Source organism: Lycorma delicatula, chromosome 1 (assembly GCF_047948215.1).
Source record: "Lycorma delicatula isolate Av1 chromosome 1, ASM4794821v1, whole genome shotgun sequence".
Lineage (NCBI taxonomy): Eukaryota > Metazoa > Arthropoda > Insecta > Hemiptera > Fulgoridae > Lycorma > Lycorma delicatula.
This window is the reverse complement of record NC_134455.1, coordinates 48,579,480-48,596,725: the sequence shown is the minus strand read 5'-3', so window position 1 is coordinate 48,596,725 and position 17,246 is coordinate 48,579,480. Positions and strand designations below refer to the sequence as shown.

The 17,246-nt window shown below is 31.3% G+C and overlaps 1 protein-coding gene and 1 pseudogene across 1 annotated transcript in view; one reads left to right on the top strand and one right to left on the bottom strand.

Moving 5' to 3' along the window:
• The first annotated feature begins 1,344 nt into the window (after nt 1-1,344).
• The window catches only part of gus (splA/ryanodine receptor domain and SOCS box containing gustavus), a 507,417-nt gene continuing 491,515 nt past the window's right edge, over nt 1,345-17,246 (top strand). Inside the window, exon 1 of the mRNA XM_075354552.1 lies at nt 1,345-1,541. The gene's annotated coding sequence lies outside the window, so the exon portion shown is untranslated. The remainder of the gene's footprint in view (nt 1,542-17,246) is intronic.
• LOC142317500 (uncharacterized) lies at nt 12,525-13,413 on the bottom strand (annotated as a pseudogene).

Genomic DNA, 17,246 nt, shown 5'->3' with positions numbered 1-17,246 from the left:
GCACAAGCTATACAATAGCTTATGTACCTCAGCGAAATACCAGTCTCTGTTATCAGAAAGATAACATGATAGACATAAAAACATTTTTTTAATATTTCTCTATGTGTGATAACATTTATTGAATTGCTTTATTGCGTACATTACAGATCTTTAAATACAATTTTTCTATTACTTAATCTTAAATAAATTACGCTTCAAAAAAAAAATTAATGACGAATATAGTTAAAATTTGTAAAATTTATAATTTTTATTGCCATACCTCTGTTAAAATGATTTCGTTGATGCTTTTCTTTTATAAATAGCCTCAGGCTTATCCCGAATTAATATCCAACAGTAATCGGCTAGCATGTTAGTATTCCATTCCCTTTATAGCGGCTTTCCATCATCGAAATATCTTGGTGGAAACGTTCACCGTGTTCGTCATTTACGTCTCCAAGGTTGTCCGGGAAAAAATTCAGATGTGAGTGAAGGAAATGTATTTGCAAAGACATATTACACCCCATAGCTCTGTATGAACTAAGAATGTGATTAACAATATCGTGGTAATTGTCGGATTTTTGTTTGCCGAGAAAAGTTTGCTAGATGTACTGCTACTATCGTTAGAATTGTTGAGCTGCTTTACATCTATTTCTTTCTTCAATTACGTTAGTTGGAATTTTTTTGATAAAAATACCATCTTCACTATTATAACTGTTGTTTAGCCAACGTATAAAAAACTTGTTTAGCCAAGGATTTGTACCTCACTCGTTTAAAAATAACCATTAAAGTATATTACTTTTTTGCAATGAAAAAATAAAAACAAAAGCAGAAATCACAATCAGGCTAACTACAAGTATAACATTAGCAAAACTAGGTTAATATCCAACTTGTCAGTAGATTGTAATGATCTAACAATGAATTTTAAGACCCACGCATGCAGAAATGTTCTACAGTCTTTTCTATCGACTCATATGTTTAATATAGAAACAGGGTACGAATGATTATTACAGTAGTTTTTAATTCAAATGTGCGCGTGTGTGTACTAATCAGCCCCACATTGTCCACCTCACCCGATCACATGTGACACAAGTCCCTCATAGTCGTCAACCTGATATTATTATTTTTGTTGTTGCAAGTGTATTTTATATTGAAAATAGATAGTGAACACAGTAATCCAAACTAGGCAAATGCAGATAATAAAAATCTGCCTAAAAAAACTCGTTTTATTACAAACTTTTGAACTCTATGACATTTATAATCAAAATAATTTGATGGCGCTAAATTTTAGTCTATTGAGATTTGATTATTCACGTTATCTGGCGATATCCGGTAGAAGTTCAATAGCGTCACGTGACGTATACCAAACCGGCCATCTTGTACTGAATGTTATTCTTAATGTTTTGTTTGTGTTTTAGGTTCGTTGGTTTGGTGTTGCCGTTCTTTAATCTGTTCTTTAGGGATAAGTGCGATATATACCGGTACTGGATTTGTAATGAATGACTACATTACTGTTGAAAGTGGTTGTGTTTTGCATAAAGATTCGCCCTGGATTCCCAATCAAGGTCAGTTTGTTATTTATTCTAAATTTAATAATGTAATTCATATTCTCTCCTTCTTTATCCAGTAGTTTTTCGTTAAACTTCAACATGCCGCTTTAAAAAACACTAATTTTTGCATTATCTGTTTATTATGTGTGTACCATTTGGGTTAAGCAAATCGTGCGTCAAACGTCTGGTATCTCTAATCGATTTCTGGTTTCGAAACATTTATAATAATTTTTAGTTTACTGTACTTTTATTATCTCATTTTTCGTGATTTTATAAATTGTAACTGATGTTCTTAGCGTCTTGGGATTTTTAAAAATGTTGTTTAGGATGTGACAGTTGCTATGATTTCGTTATGAATATTGTAACCTATAAAATATCGACACAGATTTTACATATTGTGACACCGAAGTTGGTTTAGTCAGTGTGTTTACAAAGCATTTAAATATACTAATGTTTTTGTAAATACACAATTAATGAGGTTTTGACTTAATAATTATGTTACATTGTTTAAAACCTAATAGTATTTTCCATAACCTAACGTGTAATTTTAATAGTGTTTTTCGAGGTTTGAATTTGTTTGATTGTAAGCAAATACTGTATAATAAAAACAATTATTTAACTATTATTTTGTTGAGAAGTGTTTTTTATAACAACTGTTCAGTTGACTGGTGTTTTCAGTTATGTGCTATAGCATTTCATGAGTTTTTATTAATTAGTTAATTTATATATTTGTTGGACCCCAGGTTTTTTGCATATTATTCATAAATATTGCATTCCATAAATTGACTGGTAAATCGACATCAATTTACTGTTATAGAAATGGCCAGAATTAAACATTTTTCACACAAAGAAAGTAGAGCAAAGTTTCAGATATAATCATAAGATTTGGTTACAGAATAGATGTTAAAATACCTTATTAGTTGCTTTCTAGTAGGCCGTTATAGTTGCAGAAGTGGTTGCAGTAGGGCGTTCTAATTGCTTGCCAAAATAATAAGGTTGAAGATAATCTTTACCAAGAAAGTCATTACTACATGATGAATCATGTCATAATAAGTAACTAGTTATTCTTATGGTTGTTACCATTCTTATTATGTCATCAAAAATGAAATATCTATCAACAGATGAAATCTTAGTCATCATTAGTCACCATTACTTAATCCACTGAAAATGAGTACTGAGTTTTCACTTATCACATTTTTAATTATCCATGTTGAAAACCATTTCATTGATATACCAACTTAATATTTCAGTTTGTTTTTGAAACACATTTCTTAGAAATAATGTAAAATAAATAGTAAAAATTAATAAATAATGTCTATTTAAAACAAAATTTGGGCCTTTGTGTACCTGAGTAAGTCCAAAACTTATGCAAACATTTAATTTTTCATAAAATTCTACTTCTGTTTTTGCCATGGTCCATAGGAGTTAGGTTAGGTTAAATTAGCATTGTACAGCAAGCCCACCAGGCTGGTCTAGTAGTTAACTCGTCATTGCAAATCAGTTGATTTTGAAGTCAAGAGTTCTAAGGTTCAAATCCTAGTAAAGGCAGTTAATTTTATACAGATTTGATTACTAGATCATTAAATATATTATTTAATATATGATTAGGAAAAATAATTTTGTTTTACCATAAGAATATTGGTAGAATATATAGTATGGTAATATATAGGTACGTATAAATTTTTAACTTTACAATTGATTTTAACACACATAGGATATTATTTTATTGCGTTTATTTAAATGCAACTGCTTCTTTTTTTTAATCTTCTGTTTGAAAGATTTATCTCCATTTTTTTTATGTTGATTGCTTTCATGTTGAAATAGAGCATCCTGTCATAGTTTTGACAAATATCTATTTTTTATAATTAGTTTCATAGTAAGCAATTAATAGTTTTACCAATATAAGTTTCAAGGTGATAAGCCTTTTAGGGGTTTTTCATTATCTCCATGTAATAAAGTTTTATCAATGCAGTAACACTTTTTAGTTGAAAAGTACAATATTGTGCAACATTTATGTTTCTCAATTAGCTTAATTTGTATTTATTTAGGCCAACCTCTAGACAGATTATTAACCTGGTTCAGTCGATTGCAATCTAAAGGAGAGGTGCACAACTAGATGTTACAAGAGTCCTAAATCCAAAATTTCATCATCCTACGGCTAATCGTTTTTGAGTATGTGAGATACATATGTACGTACGTACTGACATCACACCGAAACTGGTCACGTAAATTAAAATCAAATAATGTGTTAAACAAAGATGGTACACCAATTTATAATATGAAAGGCAAAGTCGATAGGTGGGTGGAATATATTGAAGAGTTATACAGAAGAAATGAATTAGAAAATGGTGTTATAGAGGAAGAAGAAGAAGAAGTCAAAGAGGATGAAAGGGGAGAAACGATACTGAAATGTGAATTTAGGAGAGCATTAAACATTTGAATGGCAGGAAGGCTGCTGGAATACCTGTAGAATTATTGGGCAGTGCAGGTGAGGAAGTGATTGATAGATTATACAAACTGGTGTGTAATATTTATGAAAAAGCGGAAGTTACGTCAGACTTCAAAAAGTGTTACAGTCATGATACCAAAGAAAGCAGGAGCAGATAAATGTGTAGAATACAGAACAATTAGCTTAACTAGCCATGCATCAAAAATTTTAACTAGAATTTTGTACAGAAGAATTGAAAGAAAAGTGGAAGAAGTGTTAGGAGAAGACCAATTTGGTTTCAGAAAAAAGTATAGTGACAAGGCAAGCAATTAGATTAATATTACAAGGAAGATTAAAGAAAAACAAACGAACATACTTGGCATTTATAGACCTAGAAAAGGCATTCGATAATGTAGACTGGAATAAAATGTTAAGTATTTTAAAAAAATTAGTGTTCAAATACAGAGATAGAACGATTGGTTTCATTTACAGGAACAGCAACAGTAATAATGGAAGAACATAAGAAAAAAGCCGTAATAAGAAAGGGAGTCCGACAAGGATGTTCCCTATCCCCATACAGTTTTTAATCTTTACATAGAACTAGCAGTTAATGATGTTAAAGAACTATTTAGATCTGGAGTAACAGTACAAGGTGAAAAGATAAAGATGCTACGATTTGCTGATGATATAGTATATTCTATCTGAGAGTAAAAAGGATTTAGAAGAAACAATGAACGGCATGTATGAAGTCCTACGCAAGAAATACCGCATGAAAATAAACAAGAAACAAAACGAAAGTAATGAAATGTAGTAGAAATAATGAAGATGGACCACTGAATGTGAAAATAGGAAGAGAAAAGATTATGGAGGTAGAAGAATTTTGTTATTTGGGAAGTAGAATTAATAAAGATGGGCGAAGCAGGAGTGACACAAAATGCCGAATAGCACAGGCAAAACGAGCTTTCTGTCAAAAATATAATTTGTTTACATCAAAAATTAATTTAAATGTCAGGAAAAGATATTTGAAAGTGTATGTTTGGAGCATCACTTTATATGGAAGTGAAACTTGGACGATCGGAGTACCTGAGAAGAAAAGATTAGAAGCTTTTGAAATTTGGTGCTATAGGAGAATGTTAAAAATCAGGTGGGTGGATAAAGTGACAAATGAAGAGGTGTTGCGGAAAATCGATGAAGAAAGAAGCATTTGGAAAAATGTAGTTAAAAGAAGAGACAGACTTTTAGGCCACATATTAAGGCATCCTGGAATAGTCACTTTTTTATTAGAGGGTAAGGTAGAAGGAAAAAATTGTGTAGGCAGATAACGTTTGGAATATGTAAAACAAATTGTTAGGGATGTGGTATGTAGGGGGTATAACGAAATGAAACGACTAGCACTAGATAGGCAATCTTGGAGAGCTGCATCAAACCAGTCAAATGACAAGACAAAAAAATATATAATTTATAAAGTATAATTTATTTTTTAATTTGAAGTGTAATCTATATATTGAATTATCATTTATATTCATTCAATGTGGTAATGTATTTAATATTGTAGTATTATGTTTAAGATATTTGATTGCTCTGTATATTAAGTAGTTGAAAGTGTCTATTTTTTGGTTCCATGGATGAAAGGAATTAAAGTGAATTATGGTGGTTTGTTGAGTTGGTTTCCTATATATGTTTATGTCCAATTTATTATTATTGAAGTTTTTATTAATTGTTATATCTAAATAATCAATGCTATTGTTAGTTTCTTGATTCATAGTGAAATTAATATTCTCATCAGATGAGTATATTTCTTTAGTTATTATATTTTCTTCATTATTAGTTTTCTGATTAAATATGATTAATTAAAATGTCATCCACATATCTTTTGTATAGTATGATATGATGTTTTTTATCTATCATGGGTAAAATTCATAAAAACGCCTACCATGGTTGCCGAAAGTAGTGATCCCATGGCAAGACTTTTTAGCTATTGGTAAAATTTATTATTGAATTTAAAATAATTATATTTAAGAACTAATTTTAATAAGTTAATTATTTCATGTATCACATTGGTTTGTAATTTTTATTCAGATAAAGTATAATTAATTATGATTATGGTTTTATTTATATTAATGCTTGTGTATATATCTTTTACGTCAAAGTGTCATTAGTTTAATTTGATTGTTTATATTGATATTATCAAGAATATCTATTAATTCATAATTGTTTTTGTTATGAATTAAATAAATCCGCATGTAATATGTATAGTTCTATGTTAAAATATCGGGGTTTTTTTGGTTTTTTTAAGACTAATTTCATTTTTTATCCATTTCTGTTTACATTTATCTTTGTTTACATTAGCGGCATTTGTATTTTTGTGCTAATATTAATGTATCTTGGTATTATTTTATATTTTAACCAATTTTTGTTGTATTTTATATTAGCAATAGTTTGATATAATTCCAATTTTAGATTAAAGAATTGCATTGCCATTTTTTTATTGTTATAATTCTAATTAAGTTATTGCACCGTTGTTGAAATAACTATTCTACATAATTTTAAGAACAGCTTACCAAAATTCCATTTGACTTCCCCGAGTCCTTTCAGCTATTCTGCCATTTTCAGGAGAAATTTATAATTACAATATAAAAAATGTAAAATTCACGTAATAAAATTAAATGTATAGCATTTGATCATCATTTTGTAATGTTAAAGTCATAAGCTAAATGGAATGGAATGGAATGCAAAGTTGGCGGGAGTTTATTACTCCCTACTTTATCGCAGAACCTGGACAGAGTCCCTTGCTGCTGGGTGATTCTATCGGGCGTTTTTTAAGTTTTATTTTTTTATTAGTTAGCGGGTCTAATTTTTCAAGTTTTCTTTATTATTATTTAGTATTTTAAGACGGATTTAATTGCATTCCAATCCGTTGTTCAACCAGCCATAAGCTAAAGTAAATACATTCATTTTTTATAAAAGTATCACAGTTGTAATGAAATCTATAGATTGTGGAATCCATTTACCCGACTTAATAATTGTTTATTATTTGGTTTTATAAAATGTCATCAATCGAATTTAATCTGTTCATATAATAATTTGTTATTGTTATTATATATGTGGTATTTTTTCAGATTAAAGATATTATAAAAATCTGATGTGGACACCACATGATTTCCTTGTATGTCTATTAAATTAAGAGTAATCCAGTTCTTTCATGAATTTATTTGGATTATAGTTGTTTAGTATCCAAAATGTGTTTTGCAAAATTTGAACAGTCTTTGTATTTCTTTGTTATACAATTTATGTGTTCTTTAGCATGCAATCTTCACATTTTAGACAGTATAATACACCCTATCTGTTCATATTATATTTGTGTCCAGTTATTAAGGTTTTAGTTGGTTCTCTATTATTTATATAATTTATGATTTTAGTGGTATATGCTGTGATTTATAACTAAATGTGGTATAACTAATGATTTATGTATTTTATTAAATTCTCTATAGTTTAAATTATTTTCTATTTTTACATATTCATTTTCTGAGTTATGTTTTAGTTTTTCTCTTACATGCAATTTATTTTTTAATTTGAAGTATAATCTATCCATTAAATTATCATTGTATCCATTTGATGTGACAATGTATTTAATATTATTTAACTTTATAGTATTATGTATAAGATATTTCATTGCTCTGTACATTAAGAAATTGAAAGTGGCTGTATTTTGGTTACATGGATGAAAGGAATTAAAGTGAATTATGGTATTTTGTTGGGTTGGTTTCTTATATTTGTTATATCCAATTTATTATTATTGAAGTTTTTATTAATTGTTATATCTAAATAATCAATGCTATTATTAGTTTCCTGATTGATAGTGAAATTAGCATTCTCATCAAGTGAGTTGATTTCATTAGTTATTATATTTTCATCATTATTAGTTTTCTTGATTAAATATGATTAAAATATCATCCACAAATCTTTTGTATAGTATGATATGATGGTTTTTAACTATCTTATGTAAAATTGTGTTTTCAAAATTATTAAAAAAAAATATCTGCCATGATTGGTGAAAGTGTTGATTCCATGGCAAGACCCTTTTCCTGTTTCTAAAATTTATTATTGCATTTAAAATAATTATAATTAAGGCATAATTTTAATTAGTTAATTATTTCATATATCAGATTGGTTTATAATTTTAATTATGTGTTTTTATTTTTTATTTTTTGAGATTTTTAGGGGCATCGACTACTTTGGTCATTAGCCCCATCCCACTTCAAAAAAAAAAAAAAATTAAAAGAAAAGGTTCAAAATTTCTTATTCTAATAGGACTTTTGAATCCAAAATTTACCGTCTAGGCGTTCCTTTCGGCCATCCTTTCTTGCACCGTTTTTCCATTCTGCGAAGGGCCTTAACTTCCGATGACAGTGTGTCTGAGGCCTCGAACATGGCATCTTCTTCTCTTTCTGATGCCAATGACGTTCGCCGGCTTACATCAGGTGATGAAAGCTTCGTTGGTGCTGTTAGCATCTTTGTTATAGAATCTAAACTAGCAAGCGACGCACTTTCCGCGGCTGATGAGCTGGATTCTATCCCTAATGCAGTGCTGGGTCCAGCACTGTTCTCTCATAGCTCAAGCTCATAGATGCTCTCACCGAACATCTATGAGCTTTCTTTGAGCTTTAGCAGGCTCCATTGTTACAGTTTTTATATCATCTGTGTCTGGTGCTTTCTCAGTAATAACTTGCACCTCCATTTTGGTAGACTCAGATTTTTTTGTCACAATTTCCTTAGGCTTGTGACTGGACGACGCAGTGATCTTTTCCAGACAAATCAAGATTTTTATTTATTACTTCAAGTGGTGGTATTATGATCACAGGTTTTTCTAGTTTTTTATGCTGTGCAGGTACGTTTCTTTTATCAACGATGTCAGTCCGGGATTGAGCCTTCTTATGTTTAGATGGTTCTGTGCGATGAGTCGACTCTATCTTTGCATCAATGATTTTTTCTATCATTGTTGCAAGACTTGGTGCCATTGTATTAAGCAACTGCTCCACGATAATTTTTGATGGAGGGGCAGCAGCTGCTTCAGCATAAGTGCTCGATGGTCGAGGTGTTCGTTGACTAACAATTTTCTTCGCTTCAGGATAACTACCTTTTGAAGTGTTTTGACTTCCTAAATGGCCGTTTCCGTTTTATATACTGGGCAGTTCCTTGATCGGCAATTATGGTGCCCTTTACAATTAATACAGATTGGAGGGTCTTTACGTGGATCACCCTCATGTATCTTCATTCCACATATGCAAATTTCCTGCACTTCACATCTAGCTGCAGTGTGTCCGAAAGGTTGACACTTGAAACATCGCATTGGCTGCGGAATAAATGCACGTACATCAAGCCGATGTATGCCAGCACGCACCTTTTCAGGAAGGGTAGGCCTATTAAATGTCAATACATGCGAGGCCGAAGGAAGAACTTCATCATTTCTTCTCATTGTTAGTCTGCGACACTGAATCACTCCTTGACTCGATTTTTCCTGTACTATTTCTTCTGTACAGTTTAGAAGATCGCGGCAAACAACAACTCCTCTGGATGTATTAAGGGTGCTATGCGGTTGCACTGATACCGCAAATTCACAGATCTTCTTCAATGCCTGGACTTTTTGGCTTTGACTGTTGTTGAGAGTTTCGACGTGCAATCCGTTAAAAGTCTTTCGGATTTCCTTAACAGGACCACCAGCACAATTAACTATTTCTCTTGCGATTAAGAATGGACTAACCTTTTGAAAGTTTCCATTCTCCTTCGTAATAATTAAAAATCTTGGCTTAGGTACATTGTAGCCAAATAAACTTTTCCGTAAGTTTTTACTGATTCTATCAGCATCTTTCTTGATTTTGTCACACTCTTTACTCTTTTTCCTCTTCGCTTGTGGCGAATCGGAGGTTTCTAAACGAGGGTGTTTACGTGCACCTTCTGCCACGTTTGATTGTTCAAGGATATTCATGAAATTTTATCCCTTCTGTAGCAAGGTTAGCCGCTGGGGTGCACCCCACTCCAGGGCTACTAACCTTGGAGGTCCGATCCGGTACTCCGGTGGAACCAGCATATGTCCTGGCAGAGAGTGGATGCGCAATCTCTGCACTGACTCTAGGCTCCTACTCACCGAAGCTTTCAGAGCTCCCATGCACCAACATACATGGGCACCATTGCTACATGCTTGCCATCGCAGGGGGCATGTGGACAACGGAAGGGTCTCCGTTACCCCTGCAATAACATTGACCCTGGCCGCCACATCACCAGCTCTAAAAATGGTATGAATCCATTTCCAAATCGTTTGTTTGTCCATATCCTGTAGGTAGCCGAAAAATCCAATCCATCTGGTGACCTGAAGTTGGAAACAGGTCAAAATTACAAAAGCATAACCGAGGAATTTACTCGGAACCCCGTTAGCCAGCTATAAGTACAGCTGTTACCGCCCTGGACGTGGAATGTAGATGTTGTGTTCCGGACGTGGGGATTACCTACCTCAGGTCATTATTATTATTATTTATTACAATAATAGATCCGTGCAATTTGCGGATCACTGAAACAATCTATTCTTGGAATCATTCATGAAGGAGAACTTAGATCACCTTCTGCAATGGCAAGTAACTTGACAGATTGTTTCTGTTGGGTGTTTCTCACCTTATCATACAGTAATGAATTTTAGAGGTACTAATTACAGGTGGAAGTATTATTCTTAAATGTTGGTGATTCGGTCAGTGAATTAAACGCTTCATTTTTATGCAGTGAGTTGTCACTTGCACTTAAAAACACTTTCCCTAGGCCTTACAACATGCATCTCAGTATGCTGTCATACCTTCCTAATTCAGCCCTCCAACACCTATTGTGTATTTATAATTGTTTATTCTCTTCACAAGTTTTCCTTTCGGTATGGTCAGAAGCCATTGTCATACCAATACTTAAACCTGGTAAAGCAAAAGCAAGCCTTTCAAGCTACCACCCTATCTCCTTGACAAGGAGTTTATATAAAATGATGGAGAGAATGGTGAAGCACAGGCTTGCGTACTACTAAGTGAGACATGGCCTTTTAAGTCTAGAACAGTGCAATTTCCGCTAATGATGTTCTTCCATTGCCCATTTAGTGTCACTGGAAGCAGCTGTTCAAAATGCTTTCCCTTGCAAAATGCAGCGCCTTGTTTGATATTGTGAAGGCTTACGACATGGCCTGGCAACATGATATTTTAAATACCCTTAAAAAATGGGGAGTCAAGGGCATTATGCCCTTGAAAATCCTAAATCACCCAACTTTCCATGTTCATGTTGGAGATTCTTTATTGGGTAGCATCACTTTGAAGAATGGAGTGCCTCAAGGAAGTGTATTAAGTACCACCTTGTTTCTATAGCCATCAGTAGTATTACTGAGTGTGTGCAGCGCCACCTGTTTCATGTTCTTTATTTGTTGATGATTTTGATATATATTATGTCCCGTTCACAGTCACAGCAGAGAAACTACTGCAGAACAGTATATCTCACCTTGAAGCTTGGTCCAAGGTTCGTTCCTGTTTAGATTATTGTTGCACATTATTATTAAGCACAGTATGATGCACTGAAGATGTTAGATGTATATCATGATGTATATCGTGATAGCTTATTAAAAATACATCATTAAATTATCATATAAAGATAAATTATTGAAAGGTAGGTGCAAGATATTCAGGGAAAACCTGCTTAGTCCTGGACTTAACCTGTTTTCCCCTAAGTTAATTAAATAAAAATGTAATAACTTAACAATTTATTTATTTTATAATGAAAAAAAATAGTACAATACATACAATGTCATTGGAAATTACAAAATGGTACAGTATATTGAAAAATTCATGAAAAAAAATTGTATGGAGTAATAATATTATCAGTTAAAATTACATAGAGCAAGTAATTTTTATAGAAATACTGAATATTGAAAACTTTACAACTAGAAAAAATGAAATTTAAATGTTATAAAGTTTCTAAAACATAAAGCAACAAAAATAAAAAAAATATGATATTCCAGTAATTAAAATTTATTATGAATGAGGCAGACTTGTATAACTTTCAGCAGCTGGATTGGTCCAGACATTTTTTTAAATCTGAAGATCATCATATTTAGTCTGATTTATTGGCGAAAGACCTGAAAAGAAAGCAGACAAGATATGAGGATAAATTTATGTGCAATTACATTAAAGTAACTACTTAGGTTAGGTTTTAGTATTAATTAGGAAGCATAAGTAGTTAGCTTAATTATTATGGACTTTTTAATGATATTAATTACATTTACCATTATAAGACTGAGCTGGAATATTTCTTGCCGTGGTGTTTCTATGGGACCCCTTCTTTTTTATTTTAATAGTGATTGGTGATTCAATCCATGGTCCACTGAAGGCAAGCTTGTAGTCCAATAATGCTGGATGATATTCCATAACTTGGAACAGCTTTTACTTTCCTGACAGGAAATGGAAGGAAGCTTCATCCTATATGATCCATCTAAAAGGTTTGTCCAGTTTTTTATCATAGGTTGCTGAAGCAAAATAGCATCAAATGGTGAAGGTTTAATGGTCTATCCAGTCATATGGTATCTATGCTTCACGATTACTATTGATCACTCCACAGTTTTTGTCACACTCAAATAAATGTCCCCTTACAGGGAACCAGCCACTCACTTTTTTCAATTTGTGTTCATTGTGAACAGTGTGTTGAAATAACCTCGTTACTGCTGTTTTTTTTTTTTTGTTTTGCCCACCACAACAATCACAGAAAACCTTTAATTCTGTCATATTTTCAGGTAAAGAATTGTGCATAAAAGGATGAATAAAAGAAACAACGTAATCTGAACCTTTCTTTCCAACTGTCTCTTGATAGTAATGGATGTAACAGTCTGATGATGAAAGCACATATATATGAAACCTAAACACAGCAACTGGTGTTCATAAGAAACTTCATTGGTTGTTATGTTGGGTAGATGATTGTTTCTTGTGTAGTCAAGCTCAGTAGTAGAGTTTTGTTTACGGCTTTCCTTCTTTGCGGTTTTTTTATTTTATACCACGTGTTAGCTTTAAAAAAATGAAGATTCTTATTTTGATAGAGTTTGTTTATATCTCCATGCAGCTCTTCTTTCTTTTCCAGATTTTTTCCTTAGAAATCATATATTTTTTTAATGTGTGTTGTGATGGTATCACATGTAGAACAGATATCAGTCTTTGGGTACTCATAAGATATATTAAAATTCAAATTAAAAATTAAACTATAGTTTCATAAGACACCTGAATTTCAGAATATTTTTCTTGAAACATTTTAAAAACCTTTAAAAGTTTAATTCAGCAGGTAGACACTTTTAGTAGAATCTTTTAGACTGTAGTAACTCTCCCTGCCTTTAAATGAAGTTATATATTCATGAATCTTCTCCTTTACATCATCAGATAACCTTTGCTTTCTATTCATACGTTTAGCTCTTTGATTTCAAGGTACCTGACTCAACATCTTAAGAAATTTTAACAAGAGATTAAACTTATCTCTTCCAACGCTATGAAATGACAGAAACACATTCCTGCACACAGTCACTTCTTCTACTTTATTATCTTCTATGAACCATACACGATGTGAGAATGATGCATCCCCCGAGATTGATGGCCTCTTCTTTATCCAGCCTGAGTCTGTGATGCTGGACAGTTGTTATGGTTATGAATCCACATAAATAAATATTAATCTCATTGTTTTTATTGATCTTGTTCATTTGACTAATTATTGAAAAAATTAACAATTTTTTTACAGTAATCCACCACACAGACAATTCTAAACAAACACTTTATAGCAAACTTCAGTAACAGCTGATTTATAGTTTTATTATTACAATTGATTTCCTGTAAATACTGATTTGCTAAACACAGTGTTAATAAAGGCAATGGACTAGACACATTCTTTCCCTTTTTCAGACTTTGATGTTGAATGATGTTGTTTCAGATAGACTTTGTGTTGTAGTGTGTTCTTCCCCTGGACTTTTTTCTAATATTGCTTTCAAGGTTTTCCTTCATCAATTAAACTTTTTCTTTCAAATACACATTAAATTCAAACTATTAAAATTATAACATAAAATATGTAGTCATATTAAAAAATATAAAATTAACAATTTTTTTATTATGTGGCTAGCTACACATACAGTACTGTACTCACTTAGTACAGAGGGGAATATGAACAAATACAATAACAAAAGAATTGTTTTTCCTGAGTTAATATATATATATTTATAGTCTTAAAAAAAAAGAAGTTATTTTTAAGATTCTATCTGTGGTAGTTATAATTAATTTTTTAGTATATTAGCTGTGATAGTTAAGTTTTTTATTTTGTTTTCAATATTTCAGTTAAAGTTTTTATTTTGTTTTTATATTTTATATTTTTGTTTTCCGGGTGATGATAACAGGTTTTTTGAAAAAAAAAAACCATGAAATGATTTCAAGTGTTGAATTTGCTGTACTTACCTCAATCTAAACATTCACCAGTAACAAAACGTTGTTTTCGCTGGCAGGCAGCCATGACACTACTGCTGAACTCAGAAAGTTTCTTCTAGAGCGCGCTGTTGACTAAAGAAATGAGATATTCGCACTTGTTACCAATGATACTACTGACCATCACGACTCAACTTTCGGTGATTACGATTATGTAACTACCACCAAAACACCTGATTTGGGTTATTAAAATCGAAAAAGGGTATTTGGGAATAATTAAATTTTTTTTATAATTTCCATTGTACTACATACATGTTAATAATAAAAGTAATCAATAAATCATAAAAGGATTTAATAAACGTAATCATTCATTGTCAGAACTCTTCCTTAGGGATGTGTTACCTCTGTTATATTTTTTCCTAAATATAACTTTTTTCTTAATTATTTCTTCATTTATTACTCTCTTGATGTATTTATTTTGAAGATAAACCTATATCAATAAAACAATGTCTTTTTCAAGCTGTATAAGGCTATAGATTTTAATCGTATTAGACTGGGATTGAGACTTTTTTTTACCCATAGTGTCTTTTCTTGCTTATTTAACACAAAATGGTAAAAGATTAATATACCAAGACAATGATCCTAAAAGATCTTAGAATACTATTTTATATCTGCCATTTTTAGTTAATGCCAGAAGAGAGAGTTATTATATTTTACTTTGCAAGATCTATGCAGAAACATAGAAAGTATTATGCAAGTATATTTAAACCAAGAAGTAAATTAAATAATTCCATAGAAACAGAAATATGCGTTAATCAATGTGCGTGGTTTTGTTGGCATATTCTCCACCATATTTAGCAATTCTTTATGTTGTAGTGTGAAATGTATAATCTCGTAGATATAAAAAATAAAATACAGATTATTTATCAAATGAAATGACCAATAAATGACATTTTTACACCAGCAACTAATATAACTAGTCATAGATCACCATCTCCCTAATATGGCATATTCACTCTCAAATGCAATGAGGATCAGTTTGATGCTAAGTTTATTTGTAGGGAAAGTGAAGAGTTGAAGTGGTTTCTTATAACACCTTCAATCACTGAGTGCATTGTTTCATCAGTTCACTGGACATTCTAAGCCCAGTGAACTGATTTTCACTGGACTCAATATCTTTTACTGAGCTCTCAGGTGATACCTTCATTCTAATCACCAAATTTGCACAAATAACATAATTACTCGCAGATAAAGTAATTGTGACTATGTTGCTTATACGACAGATATTTAATTTGTAGATACAAAAATATATAGATAGTGCAAAGGAAGTAAAAGAAGTATAAAACAATGTACTTCTTTTAATGGGGAAAAATCATATAACATATTGTTGAGGAAATATCTGACTAATTATTAAAATCTAATGTGAGTTAAAATATTTGTAAACTTTTTTGTATTAAAAAATTTATTGTCTTGCAGCTAGGTTTAAGGATTCATCATACCTAGGCTAAATAGTTCTCTGACTGTTGTGTTAATCCCTACAGTTAATGTTCACTGGTGACTTGGACATAGAAGCTGGATTAAAATTAACCAAAATACATTTAATTAAATTTTAATGTTGATCAGCTTCATCACAGAACAGTGTAAATAAACTCCTGAACAAAAGTTACTTGGTTTAAATTATAAATTAATGTGTATTATGTAACAGATATTAAACAACTTCAAAAACAAATTACTATCTATTATACTACCGTCTATTATTACCAAGTTTTGAATTTTACCCAAAAGAATTCATTTTGTAAATTTAATATTTTTAAAATATTGGTGTTTATACTCTAAGCATTCTAACCCGTGTTGGCCATTTTCCTTGTAAATGAAACCTGATTCTAGCCTGAATATAAAAAATGCTTATATGATCAGTCCGATGCAGGTCATGCCATTTTGCATATGTAATGGTACCTGTAACTTGTATTTAATATTAAATTGTACAAGTTACAGGTTTAGATTATTTTAGGTATTTTTTTGCCTTTGTAACTTCTGCCTATTACTTTTGTAGATTTTTTAAAATTATTAACTGTTAGAAGTAATTTATGAAGTTAAGACTATGCATTAAAATTGACTAATGATGCACTCAACAAGTTTTGATTGACATTGGTATTATTTTTGTGTTCGATTACTATAAATAGAATTCATTTTTCTGCACATAATAGTTGATTTTTGAATATGTTATTCAAACATATTGTTTTTGTTATACATACTGATTTTTCATATTCATGCATTGCTGGCTGCTCTTTTGTTTGTTTTGGATTTTGAATGGAAATTTTTCAGTGGAGCACTTTTAACTCAGCATCTTACTACTGTTCTGTTGTTTAATTTATTGAACATTGGTGATAGGATGGGATGAGTTTCAGGACGAGATGAGCTTTTTGTTAATTGCTATTCATGTCTTCATATTTATTTATTTTTCTGTAACAGACTACCTTGTGGTAGTAATTTATGGCTGTGATAATTACATATTACATTTTTTTTAAAATTCATATTGTAATCATTATGATTGTATACCGGGTGATCATTTGAAGTCACCACATTTATTATTTAACAGCTATTAGTCCTTTCGTACTTCTGTTTGCAGGATGTATACCATTCTTGGAGGGGAATTTTTTAAAATTATTTTCAAAGGGGTGGAACCCACCCTCTTTGCTACACCTAACCCAACTCAAAAATCTTAAATGGCAACAGTAACATTTAATTACATTAATTGACAATCCAAAAAAAATATGAATTTTGGTGAAAAGAAAATTAAAATCCACCCACTCTTTTGGCTTGGTAGGTGCG